At 37.8% G+C, this 16,472-nt stretch overlaps 1 pseudogene; it reads right to left on the bottom strand.

Moving 5' to 3' along the window:
- Positions 1-218: 218 nt before the first annotated feature.
- On the bottom strand, positions 219-1,107 carry LOC122735462 (annotated as a pseudogene).
- Between the last annotated feature and the right edge of the window lie 15,365 nt (positions 1,108-16,472).

Consider the following 16,472-nt stretch of genomic DNA (forward strand, 5'->3'; position numbering starts at 1 on the left):
TTTATTTTATTACTTTATTATTTTACTTTATTACTTTATTCTGAACTTAAGAAATAAAAGAAGCATTTCCAAAGCATAGTATAATAAAAGATGACTGTATACAAAACTGTCAATCTATTATGTACAACTTGCTATTCCTTTTTTTTTTTTTTTAGAAATCAAGATTTATTTTTCTTCAAGAATCTTTTCCTTCTCTATTAGAGCACCTGGGATAAAATTTAGGACCACTCTGTGGTAGCCCCTACCCACTCAGTGGCCTGAGCAGTAGGAGCTGCAGACCAGTCCTTGGTAGCAGGCTGAGCACTCCAGTCTTCAGTAGGGAACTGCTGAATGGGCACAGATGACACCTGCACTCCCTCAGACCGATCAGCCACCTCTGGTTGAGCAGCAGTGAATTCTGGAGCAGGGGCAGTCCATTCACCCTGAAATTCCTCCTTTGTCACTGCCTTCTCAGTTGCGGCCTGCTCTTCCTTCTCAATCTCCTCTGGATCCCTGTAGAAGTAAAGATCAGGCATCACTTCCTACGGGTGTTCACGGGAGATGGTACCACGCATGCGTAGGACTTCACGGGCCAGCATCCCCCACATCAGACCCCACAGAGTGAGCTCCCTTGTTGTTGCATGGAATGGCAATATCCACATAGCGAAGTGGAGAATCTGTGTTGCGCAGTGCAGTGGTTGGGAGGTTAACATATGATGCTTCAGTCAGAGGCTGGTGATCTGCCCGAGGATCAGTGACCACCAAGAGACGAGGTTCCCGGAAAGATACCTGAATCTGGTTAGTGAAGGTGCCCGGGGTGAAACGTCCAGCAATAGGTGTAGCGCCAGTGGCAGCAGCAAATTTCAGAACAGCTCGCTGGCCAGTGTTCCTGGATGAGATAACACTAACATCAGCAGGGTTTTCAATGGCAACAATGGCACGAGCGGCGAGCAGAAGCTTTTCCCAAGTTCTCTTCAAATTAATGATGTAGATGCCATCACTCTTCCTTTTGTAGATATACTGTTCCATCTGGAAGTCCAAATTAGTGCCACCCAAATGGGTTCCTGCAGCGAGGAATTTGAGGACATCCTCTTTCTTCATCTGCAAGACATCCAGGGCTCCGGACATTGTGGCAGTTTCCCTTTAAAATTACGACGGAAACCGAATACGACGCCGTATGGATCCCTCTTCTGGGTGGCGTGGAAAGGCTCTATTCCTTTTAAATATATAATAAAATTATCATGTAACTTTTTTCACCTCCTTCCCCAAGGTGGTTACCATTAGGCACAAATATGTGTGTGTGTGTATGTAAAACAATTCTATACATACTTCTGTTTAGCAATTTTTTTCTGGATGCAGATAGTGTCTTCCTTCATATGTCTTCTGTAGCTAATTTGGGTATTTATAATAGTTAAAATGACTTAGTTGCTGACAGTTGTTCTTAAAACAATTTTGGTGGAGCAGCTGGGTGGCTTAGTGGATAGAGCACTGGCTCTGGATTCAGGAGGACCTGAGTTCAAATCTGACCTCAGACACTTAACACTTACTAGCTGTGTGACCTTGGGCAAGTCACTTAACCCCAATTGCTCCCCCCCCCCCAATTTGTTGTTACTGTACACAATGTACTTGGTTTTGCTCATTTAGCTCTTAATTATTTCATGTATGTCTATCCATGTTTTTCAGAGATCATTGAGCTTATAATTTCTTACAGCATGGTAGCATTCCATCACAATCATATACTACAACTTGTTCATCCATTTCCCAATTGAGGGGCATCCATGCCCTCAATTTCCAGTTCTTTGCCACCACAAAGAGAGTTGCTATAAGTATTTGAGAACATATAAGTCTTTTCCTTTTTCCCTATTCATCTTGGGGAACAGCTCTACTAGTGGTATTGCTGGGTCAAAGCATATACGCACTTTAATAACTTTTTGGACATTATTCCAGATTGCTCTCATTAATTCACAGTCTTTTTTGTTGTTGTTCTTGTTTGTTTTTTTGTGAGGCAATTGGGGTTAAGTGACTTGCCCAGAGTCACACAGCTAGTAAGTGTTAAGTGTCTGAGGCTGGATTTGAACTCAGGTCCTCCTGACTCCCGGGCTGGTGCTCTATCCACTGCGCCACCTAGCTGCCCCATGAATTCACACTCTTAACAACAGTGTATTAGTGTACCAATTTTTCCATATTCCCTACAACATCTGTTGCTTTCCCCTTCAATCACTTTAGGCAATCTGATGGGTCTAAAATGATATCTCAAGGTTGTTGTAATTTGCATCTCTCTAATCAATAATGATTTAGAACATTTTTTTCACATGACTATAAATTATTTTAATTTCTTCGTTGGAAAACTGTGTGTTCACATTCTTTGACCATCTATCAGTTGGAGAATGATCCACATTCTAATAGATTTGACAACGTTCTTTATATATTTGAGATATGAGACCTTTATCTGAGAATCTGTATGTAAACCCCGCCCCAATTTTTCTGCCTTCCTTCTTATCTTGACTACATTCAAAGCTCAAAAGCTTTTGAATTTAGTGTAATTGAAATTACCCATTTTATACCTTACACTGCTCTCTATATCTTGTTTATTCATAATTTTTTTGCCTTTCCAATAAGTCTGATAGGTAATATATTCCATGTTCTTCAAATTTTCTTGTAATACCTTTAAATCTAGGTCATGTGTCCATTTTGATCTTGGTAAATGGTTTAAGATATTGGGCTATGCCCAATTTTTACCAGACTACTTTCCAGTTTTCCCAGAAATTTTTACCAAATAATGAATTCTTATTTCCAAAACTTAAGTCTTTGCACTCGTCAAGTACAAGGTTGATATATTTATTTGCTGCAGTAAATTGTAGGTTTATTCTGTTCCACTTATCTTTCTTTTTATTTCTTAGCCAGTACCAGATAGTTTTGATAATTAGTGACTTATAATATAGTTTAAGATCCAGTACTTTTAAACCTCCTTTCTTTACATTTTTATTAGTTCCTTTGATATTCTTGACTTTTCTTCCAAATGAATTTTGTTATTGCTTTTTAAAAAAATTCAGTAAAATTTTTTTTGGCAATTTAATTGGGATGTCATTGAATATATAAATTAGTTTAGATAAAATTCTCATTTTTATTACATTGACCCTGTCTACCCATGAAAAATTAATATTCTCTAATTATTTAAATCCGATTGTATTTGTATAATTTTTTTAATAATTTTGTTATCTAGTTCTTGGGTTTGTTTTGATAAGTATATTCCCATGTATTTTAAGCTGTCTAGAGTTATTTTAAACATGGATCTTTAACTATCTCTTCTTGCAGGGTTTTCTTTGTGATATATGGTAATGCCAATGATTTGTGTGAATTTACTTTATATTCTGCTACTTTGCTAAAATTATTGTTTCAACCGACTTTTCGGTTGAGTCTGGGATTTTCCATGTATATGAACATATCTACAAAAAGAGATAGTTTTATTATTTCATTCCCTATTCTGATTCCTTTTATTTTTCCCTCTCATTGCTATTGCTATGATTTCCAATACAATATTGAATAATTTTGGTGACAGTGGACATCCTTGTTTCATATCTGATCTTACTAAGAAAGCTTCTAGCTTATCCCCATTACAAATAAGGTTTGCTGATGGTAAGTAATTTTTTTTATCAATTTAAGGAAAAATCCATTTATACCTATAGTTCAAATGTTTTTAATAGAAATGAGTGTTGTACTTTTTCAAAAGCTTTTTCTGTATCTATTGATATAATCATATTATTTTAAAACTTTTATTATTGATATAATCAATTGTGTTAAGAGTTAATAGTAGGAAGCTTACTTTCTACTGGCTTATACTGCAGTACCTGAATAGAGGCAAAATGCTCACAGCACAGTAATTTTCAGGTAATACTCAAAGCAAAGGCCAGTTTCCTTCCCAGAAAGTAAAGGCGATCCAAGAGGAATACTCCTTTTTAGGTTACCAAGTTAAAGAAAATGGAAGAAAAGTTTCAATGTAGAAAAAAAAAGAGAATAAAAATAACCCGGAGGAGCAGATGAGAATTATGCAAAGCACTAGGAGATTGGTGTGTGGAAGAATAGGACACCAAGGAGCAATAAAGGGAGGCCTTCTGGCTCTAAAGAGCTAAGTAATGAACTGGAAGCTCTTCACAGTGGGAGTAGGAGTCAGAGCTTCTGAGCTGGAAGCAGATGCTTATCCACCAGAGAATCATGATGTAGGTCTAAAAGTGCCCTCAAGGTAAGGGGCCACACCATAAGGGTCAGAGCAAGAGAAGAGCAGTGGTGAATGGAGGGTGACACCTTGTTGGGGGCGGGGGGGGGGGGGGGACAGGACACAGGTTGCATCTTGTTTGCATGAAAATGATTAGAGAGAGATAGGGGGCAGCTAGGTGGTGCATCAGATAGAGCAAGGGCCCTGGAGTCAGGAGCACTAGAGTTTAAATCCTGCCTCAGACACTTGAGGTTTACTAGCCGTGTGACCCTGGGCAAGTCACTTAATCCCAATCGCCTCACCAAAAGACAACAAACAACAACAACAACAAAAACAAAATTATTAGAGAGAGGTCTGTTCTCTTCCTTTGGCATGTACCTAGGATGTGATGGAAAACCTCCTAAGACTTGTCAACCTGATGACTACCCATTCCTGGTGTTTCATGCAGGTGCAAATGATACTTCCATGAGGAATATAGAGAGCATTGCTTTAAAACTGCCAAGGACCGATTATGAAAGGGGCAAAAGAATAGAGAGGCTGGACCTGGTGATTTGAGTCTGCAGTGGGAGGGGAGAGAAAGGGAGGAACCTGGGATCAGATTAATGCTGGCAGTATAAACTGCAGAGACCTCGTATGTCTGTCTTTTATGATTATTTTAAAGGAAAAAAATAAGAAGAAACTTTAAAAATGAGATTAGACGAAGAGAAAAACAAACAAAATGGTTTGGAGCCAACTTGGAAACATGTCTCTAGTGGAGTGCCTCCAGAATCCCCACCTGTTCCTGTGCTGTTTGACATTCTTATAATTGAGCTGGATGAAGTCACAGAGGGCATGCCTGTTGCATTTGAGGCTGACTAAAAACTTGGAGGGATGGCTTTCACACTGGAAGACAGGGTCGGAGTTCAAAGAGATTTTGACAGGTTAGATCTCTGGGTGGGACTGAATAATATGACATTCAGTGGGGGTAAATATAAAGTCTAATACTTGTGTTCCAAACATTAACTTTATATGCACAAAATGGGGGAAGTATGGCTAGATGATGATAATAACAACAATAATAATAATAATAATAATTGAATGAATGAATGAATAATAGCTAGTATTTTATATAGTATCTACTATGTGCCAGGTATTGTGCCAAGTGCTTTACAAATATTATCTCAGTTGATCCTCACAACAATTCTGGGAGGCAGGTGCTATTATAATCCCCACTTTTCTGTTCAGGAAATTGAGTCAAATAGAAGTTTAAGTGCTTGCTCACACAGCTAGTAAGTGAGACTGGATTTGAACTCAGATCTTTCCTGATTCCATATTCAGAGCTCTCTTCATTGCACTCCATTTGAAAAATAACTTGGAAATTTAGTGGATTCCAAGCCCCACATGAATATTTGGTGTGGGTATGGCAATTGAGAAAGCTAATGTGATCTAAGGATGCGTATAGAAAACCATAGCTTCTAGGACAAAGGAAGGAGGTAAATTGCTGTATTTTGCTCTGCCCTGACACTTTGGAAGTATCAGTTCTGGGCTTCATGTTGTAGGAAGGACATTGATAAGCTAGAGCTTGCTAGATTTGAGCAACCAGGAATGGTGTAAAGCCTTGAATTCATACCATATTAGCATAGGTTGGAGGAACTTGGAATGTGTAGCCCGGATAAGAGAACACTTAGATCCTAATACATGCTTTCAAATATCTGAAGGGGCATATATTTTGTTTGGCCCAGAGGATAGAACCAGTAGCAATCAGTAGAAGTTGAAAAAAAATCAAATTTAGGCTTGATGTAAATGAAAAACTTCCTCGCAATTGGAACTGTTGTAATTTGTTCTGCATTCTTGCAGAGGACCAATGACATCAATGACATGTCTTGACTCAAGTGAGGCAGAGCTGTGCAAAGTCATTATCCACACTCTCTCCTCCACTCATTGCAATCCAGTGACAAGACAAAAGTCAAGGTGATTGGTGATGACCCAGGATGCAATGCAAAAATTAAATGGGCTGCATTCGATAGTAGTGGGTTCCTCAAAATGAGAGCTCTTTGAACCAAAGTCCAATGACCCCTTATCAGGTATATATCAGTGAGAATTCTTATCTTAATATTATTTTATTTTTTTCAGTTACATGTAAAGATAGTTTTCAACATTCATTTGTAAAAGATTTTGAGTTCCAAATGTTTTTCTCCCTTCCTCTCTTCCCTCCTCCCTCACAAAGGCAGCAAGCAATCTGATATGGGTTATATATGTACAATCATATTAAACTTATTTCCACATTAGTCATGTTGTAGAACATCTAATAATTTCTCAAGTTCCCTTAATGATAATTTAATCTTAGTGGTAATTTAATCTTTTACAAGATCAAGGAACCAAAAAGAGGGGGGATTATATTTAGACCTGATTTGGGTGTTGGGGGTGGAAATTATATAAACTCTGTGATAGGGAGAGAGGAATGGTTACTCCCCTTTAGAATCTGCAAAAGAGGAGGGGGAAGTAGGCTAGATTTTAGAAGAACATATTTCTTTCTTTTTCTTTTTTTTGGGGGGCAATCAGCATTAAATTATTTGTCTAAGGCCACATAGCTACCAAGTGTCTGATGCCACATTTGAACTCAGTTCTTCCTGACCCCAGGGCCATTGTGCTACCTAGCTGCCCCCAGAAAATATTTCAAACAATTCAGAGAAGGGAATATAAGATCCCATAGACTAAAATTTTGTAGAGGAAGTCAATCCAATGGAAATGAGAAACCCCCAAAAATGAAATGTAGAAGACAAAAAGAGAAACAATTCTGATAAGCAACAATGGAAATTGTTAAAGAGACCAAAGTGTCTACACAGGGAAATTATTAACCTAATTTAGATTTTAAAATGAAATTCACAGAAGATGGAACAAGATAGAGTGAATATAAAAACATGATGTGGTTTATAAAATATTGCAAGATACACTTTTTTTTTTTTTAGTGAGGCAATTGGGGTTAAGTGACTTGCCCAGGGTCACACAGCTAGTAAGTGCTAAGTGTCTGAGGCCGGATTTGAACTCAGGTACTCCTGACTCCAGGGCCGGTACTCTATCCACTGCGCCATCTAGCTGCCCCAAGATACATTTATAATAATAATATCAACTAGTATTTATATAGCAATTTGAGGTTTTCTTTGATAGTGGCAAAACACTACATGTTATCTTATTTGGTACTCATGGTAACTCTATCAGTAAACTGCTATTATCCCTATTGGACATGTGAAAAAACCAAGTCTAGAACAGTTAAAGGACTTGCCCAGGGTCACATAGCTTAAGCTCTATAATAGTTGAGGCTGGCTAGGCAACTTAAAAGCCATAAAAAAAAAAAGTTTTATTTGAGCTATATCAGGGGAAAGAGCATGGTCCAAAAAAAAAAAAAAAAGGAATAAAATCAGGAGAATGGAACAATGACACTTGACAATGGAGAGAAGAAGAATTCATTCAGTTCTTATGTGGCTTATGTTCTCTCTGTCAAAGAGCATGATTTTTGGACTGAACAAAACAGAATAAAAATTACTTATAAGGACTTAATACTCATGGAAAGGAAAATCATTAGTAGCTAGCTGCCTCTTATGAATTCAAGTTATCAGATGTCATCAGGTTGAGATTACCTAAATCTTAGGCTAATGAAATAACTGGCAAATGTAATTATTGAGCCACTTTCAGGGCTCTTTGAAAGTTCATGGAGAGATAGTCAACAGCTTTGTAAAGGAGGCACAAAAAATACTTTTAAAATATCATCTTAAAAAACAGAATAGGCCAAATGGTAAAAGAGGAACAAAAATCAATTAAAGAGAACTCCTTAAAAAAGCCAAATGGGGAAAAATGTACAAAAATTTACTGAAGAAAAGAACTGGTAACTGGAAGCTGATGACTTCATGAGACATCAAGAAATAATAAAACAATCAAAAAATGAAAAAATAGAAGAAAATGTGAAATGCCTTATTGAAAAAAATGTGAAGAACTTTGCCATTATTAGGGCAGTTAGAAGATCTATACATAGACAAAGGGCATGGGTGTGAGTTGACTATGAGGGATGATATCCAAAATTAAATTAAATTAAATTAAGGGGTGAGAAAAAGGGATGCACTGGGAGAAGGGGAAAGGGAGATATAGAATGGGATAAATTATCTCATATAAAATGGATGTGAAAGAGCTTTTACATTGGAAAAGAAGATGGGAAAGGATTTTTTTCTGTTTTCCTTTACAACATGACTAATATGGAAATATGGTTTTCATGACTGCATATATATATATGTATATAATAAATCTGTGAGGTTTTTTGGTTTTGTTTTTGGCAGGGCAATGAGGGTTAAGTGACTTGCCTAGGGTCATACAGATAATAAGTGTCTGAGGCCGATTTTGAACTCAGGTCCTCTTGAATCCAGGGCCAGTGCTTTATCCACTGTGCCACCTAGCTGTCCCTATGACTGAATATATATAACCAATATCAAATTGCTTGCCTTCTCAGAGGAGGGGGCAGACAAACGGAGGGAGAGAATCTGGAACTCAAAATGTTTTTAAAAAGTGAATATTACAAATTGTTTTTACTTGTAGTTGGAAAAAATACTTTCAAAGATAGAAATTTCATGGAGAAGGGAGGAGGTTTTGTAGGACAAGGGATTCAATGATTCAATTTTCAAAAACAGTAAAGAGTCACCTGCAAACTATGAATCAGGGAGCTGATCTTCAATTCCTCAGAAAATTGTAGAATGCAATATTAAAAGGATTTTTTAAGTGAAGAATTTGAAAACCAAGAAGTGACCATGGCTTTTCAAAAACATATCCTGCCAGACTAGCCTATTTTCCTATTTTGACAGAAGATTGCTAGATTGGTTGATCGGGGAATGATGCTGAAACAATTTATGCACATTTTAGCATTGTATTTGACAAAAGTTCCCATATTATTCTAGTAGACAAGATAGATAGTTGGGGGCTAGATGCTAAGTAGGGTTAGAAATATTGGAATGGGGGCAGCTAGGTGGCGCAGTGGATAGAGCACCGGCCCTGGAGTCAGGAGTATCTGAGTTCAAATCCAGCCTCAGACACTTAACACTTACTAGCTGTGTGACCCTGGGTAAGTCACTTAACCCTAATTGCCTCACTAAAAAACAAAACAAAACAAAACCCCAAACTAAACAAAAACAACAAACAAACAAAAAAGAAATATTGGAATGGGGGCAGCTAGGTGGCACAGTGGATAAAAGCACTGGCCCTGGATTCAGGAGTACCTGAGTTCAAATCTGGCCTCAGACACTTGACATGTTCTAGCTGTGTGACCCTGGGCAAGTCACTTAACCCTCATTGCCCTGCCAAAAAAAAAAATTGGAATGGCCAGACCTATGTTGTATTCATTAATAATTTGATGTCAAGTTGGAAGGTGGAATGCCCTAGGTATCCATGCTTGACAGAATGCTGTGTAACAGGAATTTTTTTTTATGATTGACTTGGATAAAGGAATAGATGACATGCCTATCAAATTTTCAGAAAAAGCTATCATATTAGATCACAGATTCTGGTTCCAAAAAGATTTTTAGCAGCTTAGAACATTTGATCAAATCTAGCAAGATTAAACATAATAGGGATAATAGGGATTCAAAGCTTTGTTCTTGGGTTCCAAAAGTCAATTTCACTAGTTCAAGATTCAGGAAGTATCTAAATAAAAATTAAAAAAAAATTGTGCACCAAAAATTCAACATGAGTCAAGATTGTGACATAGCAACAAGAAAAAAAAAAGATAGTGCAATCTTAGACTGCCTTAGTGAATGCACTGTTCACAACTAGGAAGGGTGGATGAATGAATGAATGAATGAATGAATGAATGAATGAATGAATGAATGAATGAAATTTATTAAGTGCCTAGTATATGCCTAGCATTGTACTAAACACTAGGTATACAAAACAAAGACAGTTCCTGCTTTTAAGATGAACATTCTAATTGGGGGAGAGAACACTCTGAAGGAATAATAGCCAGTGAAAGATATTTTGGTCTAGAATGTTACAGGAATGGGAGATTAGGTTGACAAATCCCTTCTAGGAATATGATGACGTGATCATGGTTCCAGAGCTGCAGAAGATGTTGGGAAATGTGACCTGGGGCAGGAGGGAATAAAATAAAACAAGGTTGGTCTCAATGAAATAGTGGCCCAGTTGCAGTAAGCATAAATCTGGATAATGGGGCCCCAGGGTGGAAGTTCTAGAGATGGAAAGAATAAAACCTCCAGGGTGTAGTTTCTGGTCAGGTGGCAAGAATATCATCAAAGTGGTCTAGAACAGGGCTTCTTAAACTTTTTTCCCTTGGGATCCCTTTTTGTACAAGAAATTTTTATGCGACCCCTGGCATATAGGTATATCAAATAGGTATATATAACCTTTTGCTGTTGCCAAATGTTTCATGACCCCCACATTCAATTATGGAATGACAACCTACAATTTAAGAAGCTAGGGCCTAGAAGATGACTGGGAAATAAGGAGTTAAGGTATAACAATAACAACTAGCTTTAGGGTTTGCAAAGCACTTTACAAACATCTTATTCTCTCCTCAAAACAACTCTGGGAGGTAAATACTATCATTAGACCCACTTTATAAAGAAGAAACTGAGGTAGACAGAGATTAAGTGACTTTTCCCAACATCACACAGCTAGTAAGTATCTGAAGCTGGAGTTGAACTCAGATCTTCCTGACTCTATGCCTAGCATTAATTGCTGTACCATTTCACTGATTCAATATGTAAGTTGCAAAGAGGATACTTTCAGCTTGGTATGAAGCAAAAACTTTCTTTTTTTTTAAATTTTTTTTTTTTTTAGTGAAGCAATTGGGGTTAAGTGACTTGTCCAGGGTCACACAGCTAGTAAGTGTTAAGTGTCTGAGGCTGGATTTGAACTCAGGTACTCCTGAATCCAAGGCCGGTGCTCTATCCACTGTGCCACCTAGCTGCCCCAAGCAAAAACTTTCTAACAATTAGATTTGTCCAATAACAGACTGGACTGCCTCACTAATGTGTTCTATATAGCTGGGAAATGTTTAACAACAGGTTCTCTGAAAAGCAGCATTAATTTAATTTGCATTATTAACATATTCCCCATAATTTTCTTAATTCAAGACAATAAGCCAAACTCTGATTTGTACTGTTTGTCCACTTCCAAGGTGTAAATGCTCACTCTGCAAATTTAACAACTCCCTCTAGCAGACCCCTGGTTCTCATTAAAAGTCTTCAAACTTTAACTACAAAGGACATATGAAGGAAAATGCTATCGGCATCCAGACAAAGAACTGAAAAATAGAAGTATGTATGGAATGGTTTTACATATATACATACATATGCATATATATACACATACATACATATTTTTGTCTAATGGTAGCCATCTTTGGTGGGGGAAGGAGGAAGGAAGAAAAAAGTAGAAAATGAAAGTTATGCGATAACTTTATTACATGTTTAAAAAGAATAGCAAGTTGTACATAATAGATTAGCAGTTTCATGTGTAATCACCTTTTTTATTCTACTATTATGGAAATGCTCATTTTATTTTTTAAGTTCAGAATAAAATAAATTTAATTAAAAAATAACCATTTAGAAAAAATTACTTCAAACAAAGGTTAGATAACTACTTTTTGAAGTTGTAGCCGGTGGGATCTTGTTCACATAAAGGTTGTATTAAATGGTCTTAGAGTCTTCTGAGAATCTGTGCTTATGTGATTCTGAGTCTCTCCCATTGTACTCTCATACATTCACTTCTTGACTTGCTCTAAGACAGTCCTGAATCCTCCTGGTTACTGGATTCCTGCCTGCAGCATCCTGTCTCACAAGCTCATTTTCTTCTTTAGAGGATTAGTAAAATTTGACCTTGCTTGTGTTCAGTTATGCAAAGAGAATGAAGGCCATTGAAATAGACAAGAGTTTTTATGGTGGAAGAATAATGAACTGACTTTTAAAGAGGCCTGCTCTGCTGTTTTTATTAGACACATAGTATTGAGGACATTATGGATTAGTGCCATTGGGGGAAAAACAAACTAAAAAAATGGGTGCTTTAAGGAACAAAGCAAATAAAGCACTCTTTTTATTTCTTATTTATCTAATTTAATTTTATTTTTTTACGGAGCAATGGGGTTAAGTGACTTGCCCAGGGTCACACAGCTAGTAAGTGTTAAGTGTCTGAGGCTGGATTTGAACTCAGGAACTCCTGAATCCAGGGCTGGTGCTCTATCCACTGCGCCACCTAGCCACCCCCAAAGCACTCTTTTTAAAGAAGCTTCATTGGATCATTGTGCAGTTCTGCTGGATTAGTTTCAAAACTACCTCTTCATCAGGTAAAAGATAGCAATTGCATGAAGGAAAAAAATAGACACATCCAGGGTTAAAAAAATATTAACAGATGTGAATGGATGGAACAATGTTATTAGAAAAGAGAATTCACTGTATAGTGTAGTGTGCTGGGAATTCAGTCTCAACGCTGCTATTTACTAGCCTTTGATTCAGACAAATCATTTAACCTCCTATGCTCCTCAATCGATAAATTGAGGGAATTTGGACTGGGTCATCTCTACCTCCCCTTTTTAGTTCTTCCATTCCATGACTGAATGATGACGTGTTTTGTCTCCATTCCCTGAGCTTGAGTCTTTAAACTAAATTATGATCTCAAGTTATCAATAAAGAATTATCTCCAGGCACAGGGCACTCACCACTAGTGTAATTTCCTCCTTTCCTGATGAGCACTTAGGGCCCACCCTCCTCCATATTTGTGGAGCCTGCTTGCTGGGTTCTACTGGATCACCCCTAGCTGGCTTTTAGTCAAAGTCTTCTCCCTAACCTGGAATGTATCTGGGCTGCTCTCCTTCAAATCTTATTCTGTGATTATGACAGAGGTGCTGCCCGAGAACCATTGTGAGTTAGCTGCTTTGTCATTGAGTAGGAGGTGGCATGTGCTGGGCAGGACCGCTTAGGGAACAGTAAAGATGTGGAGGAACACCTCCACATTTCTGTTTCTAATAAGTCTTGGAGAAAGAAGTGAGGTTCAGACTTATCAACTGATAATACTTTACAGACAAATAACATGAAGATTATATTTACACAGAAGGGCTGGTAAGCTGATGTTCCTCAAAGTCTAAAAAGCTTTCATCTAGTGCAGGCTCATTAATTATTACATATTTTTTAAGAGGATTCAATTCAGTGCCACCAAAAATGTGATGACCCATTTAATATCAATTACCCATTTAAATAATGACATGACATCTATCACTCTGGTGCCTAGGTACTCATACATACCAATAATGTACCAAAATAGATTGGATCTGCTCTACACATCATGCCATAGGCAGGATATATGTATATATATCTATACCTATATCTTATGAAACAGTTGTTCTGGACATCTATCTGTGGTTCATGACTATTGATGGGGCTCTAACCACCACCCATATCCCCCCCCACCCCAGTCTCAGCTCCTGCCCTGAACTGAAACTGACCACTATGGTCACTGAGGCAAAAACTTTCTAACAATTAGATCTATCCAATAATGGACTGGACTGCCTCACTAATGGGTTCTATACAGGTATGAGCTGGGAAATGTTTAACAACAGGTTCTCTGAAAAGCAGCACACATTTTAAATTTAATTTGTATTATCAACATATCCTCCATTATTTTCTTAATTCAAAACAAGACAATAAGTCAAACTCTGATTTGTAGTGTTTGTCCACTTCCAGGGTGTAAATGCTCACAACTGAAAATTTAACTCCCTCTAGCAGACCCCTGGTTCTCATTAAAAGTCTTCAAATTTTAACTACAAAGGACATATGAAGGCAGAAAAATCATTGAAGAGGACTGAGAACAAAGACAAGTAGGGGCAGTAAGTCATAGGCCACAAGAAAGATTCGGCAGGCCTTGAATAAATGAACATGGAATGAACAGATCTTTGCACCCCCACCAAACCACCCCAATTCTGTGATATAGCAGATGTTAATAGCACAAAAGCCACAGGAGAGACAGCTCTGTCACTATTTATCAGATTTGCAGATGACACAGAGCTGAAAAGTGTGAATTAGAGAAATTGCAAGAGCAGTGTGTCCTATCCTCAAATAAAGTCTTTGTTGAGAATTTAAGATCATGTGATTGAATTTAGAAAAGTCTTGATAGAAGGAAAGAAAAGATATTAGTATTCAGTTATTCAGACAGCTGGTGGTACAGTGGACCTGGGGATTCAGGAAGACCTGAGTTCAAATCTTGCCTCATGTACTTAACTGTATGACACTGAGAATGTCACTTAACTTCTACCTGCTTCAGTTTCCTTAACTGTATAATAGGGATAATACAACTGCCTCTCAGTCACTGAGAATATAAAATTAGATACTATTTGTAAAACATTTTGCAAACCTTTTTCTTCTTTTCTTTTTTGAGAAGCAATGAGGGTTAGGTGACTTGCCCAGAGTCACACAGCTAGTAAGTGTCAAGTGTCTGAGGCCGGATTTGAACTCAGGTCCTCCTGAATCCAGGGCTGTGCTTTATGCACTGTGCCACCTAGCTGCTCCAGCACTTTGTAAACCTTAAAGCACTTTATAAATGCAAGTTATTATTAGCTATCATTATTATTAAGAACTGGAAATCAGTAAGTATTTATTAAGTAATTACTCTGTCTTAGGAACTGTGCTAGGCACTGGAAATACAAATGCAATGAATAAAACAATTCCTACTATCAAAGAGGTTACATTTTTACAGGGGAGACAAGGAACTGTAAAACACCTTACTCATCCTAGTCAAATCCCTTCATTGTACAGATTTCCCTATCTTGAACATCAAATCATAGGCCTTTTTTGTTCTGTCCTTTTGAGTCTGAAGCAGATAGGATCATGGACTGCAATGAGAGAGGTGGAACATCTAGGGCTAAGAAGGTGATAGTCCTATTACACTCAGTCCTAGTCATGACTCACCTGTATTGGTATATTTGTATATTTAGTCCTGGGTGCTACATTTTAAGAAAAGTATTGATAGCCTGAAGAGCATCCGAAAGAGATGGTGAAGGACCTCGAGTTCATGCCATGTGAGGCTAAGCCTAGAGAAGACTAAGAGGGAACATGTCTTCATGTATTTGAAAGTTTGATCGTAGTATTATAGGTTTAGAACTGGAAGGGATCTATCTCAGAGACTATTGAGTCAAACCCTATTTAGGGATTAGGCTTGTTCTCTTTGCTCTTTGGCCGGAGAAGGTGGAATCAGGAGATGTGAGTGGAAGTTGAAAAAAGACAATTTCGTGCTTGGGGTCAGGAAAAAGTCCCAACCATTAGTTATCCCAAATGAAGTAGAGACTGGGATTACCCTCATAGGCGGTTTAAAAAAAACAGCAAAGGGTATTTTGGCATGGTTGAATGGATTTGACAAGATGTCCTCCGAGGTTCCTTTCAGTCCTGAAATGTCCCGTTTCCAATGGAGTCCCATGCCATTCACGAGAGGATCTTGATTTTGTTGAAGAGATATGCAGGTACGAAAACTAATTTTAGAGTTAAAGAATTTCTCATCTTTTCCCAATGAAAATAGATACTGCAAAGGAGTAGGAAAGGCTTAGTTAGACTTAAAGCTGAGAGAGGACCAGAATCAAAAATTTAGAGCTGGAAAGGACCTTAGACATGACCAAATCCAGCCTCTTTCTTTCAGAGATGATGCTATGTAATATAAGATAGAGCCACAGCCCTCTGACCCCAAAGTATAGTGTTTTTTTTTCTCCACTGCACGATGCTGCCTCTGAATAGTATAATTTTAGCTATCTAAGTAGAAGCACATGAAGTTCCTGGAATTCTTTGGAGTTATGAATGTATCCAGCTTGCTCTGGTTCTTCATGCTTTTAATATTTTATTTCTTGTAAAATCCCATACAATTGTGGTGGGGATGAACATATTATGTAGAATATTGCAATCATCAGTCTCTGGTGGTTCATTGAATATAGTTGTTGGGTTGAGTGTTTTCTTCACACACATTAGACTATAGTGGTCTTTTCATTTCTTATTTATTCAGCATTTATTCCTGGGATCTCTATGTATCTTATAGAATAGGAACTTGCCATACTTGCTCCTTCAGTGTTTACAGATGGAAAGAATGGAAGCACATGTAATTCTAGGTCACAAGAAAATTCAAGAGTAGAGATGGATGAGCATGTGGAACCTTTGATCTCTTGGCCAGACACTAAAACCTAGTGAGTTATGCAGGCCCCTTGACGATCCTAGGGCACTTCCCACTGAGGCTGCCAGGGAACATTAAATTCACCAAGCAATGACACATCAAAACC

This window comes from Dromiciops gliroides, chromosome 1, assembly GCF_019393635.1.
Source record: "Dromiciops gliroides isolate mDroGli1 chromosome 1, mDroGli1.pri, whole genome shotgun sequence".
In the NCBI taxonomy this organism is placed as follows: domain Eukaryota; kingdom Metazoa; phylum Chordata; class Mammalia; order Microbiotheria; family Microbiotheriidae; genus Dromiciops; species Dromiciops gliroides.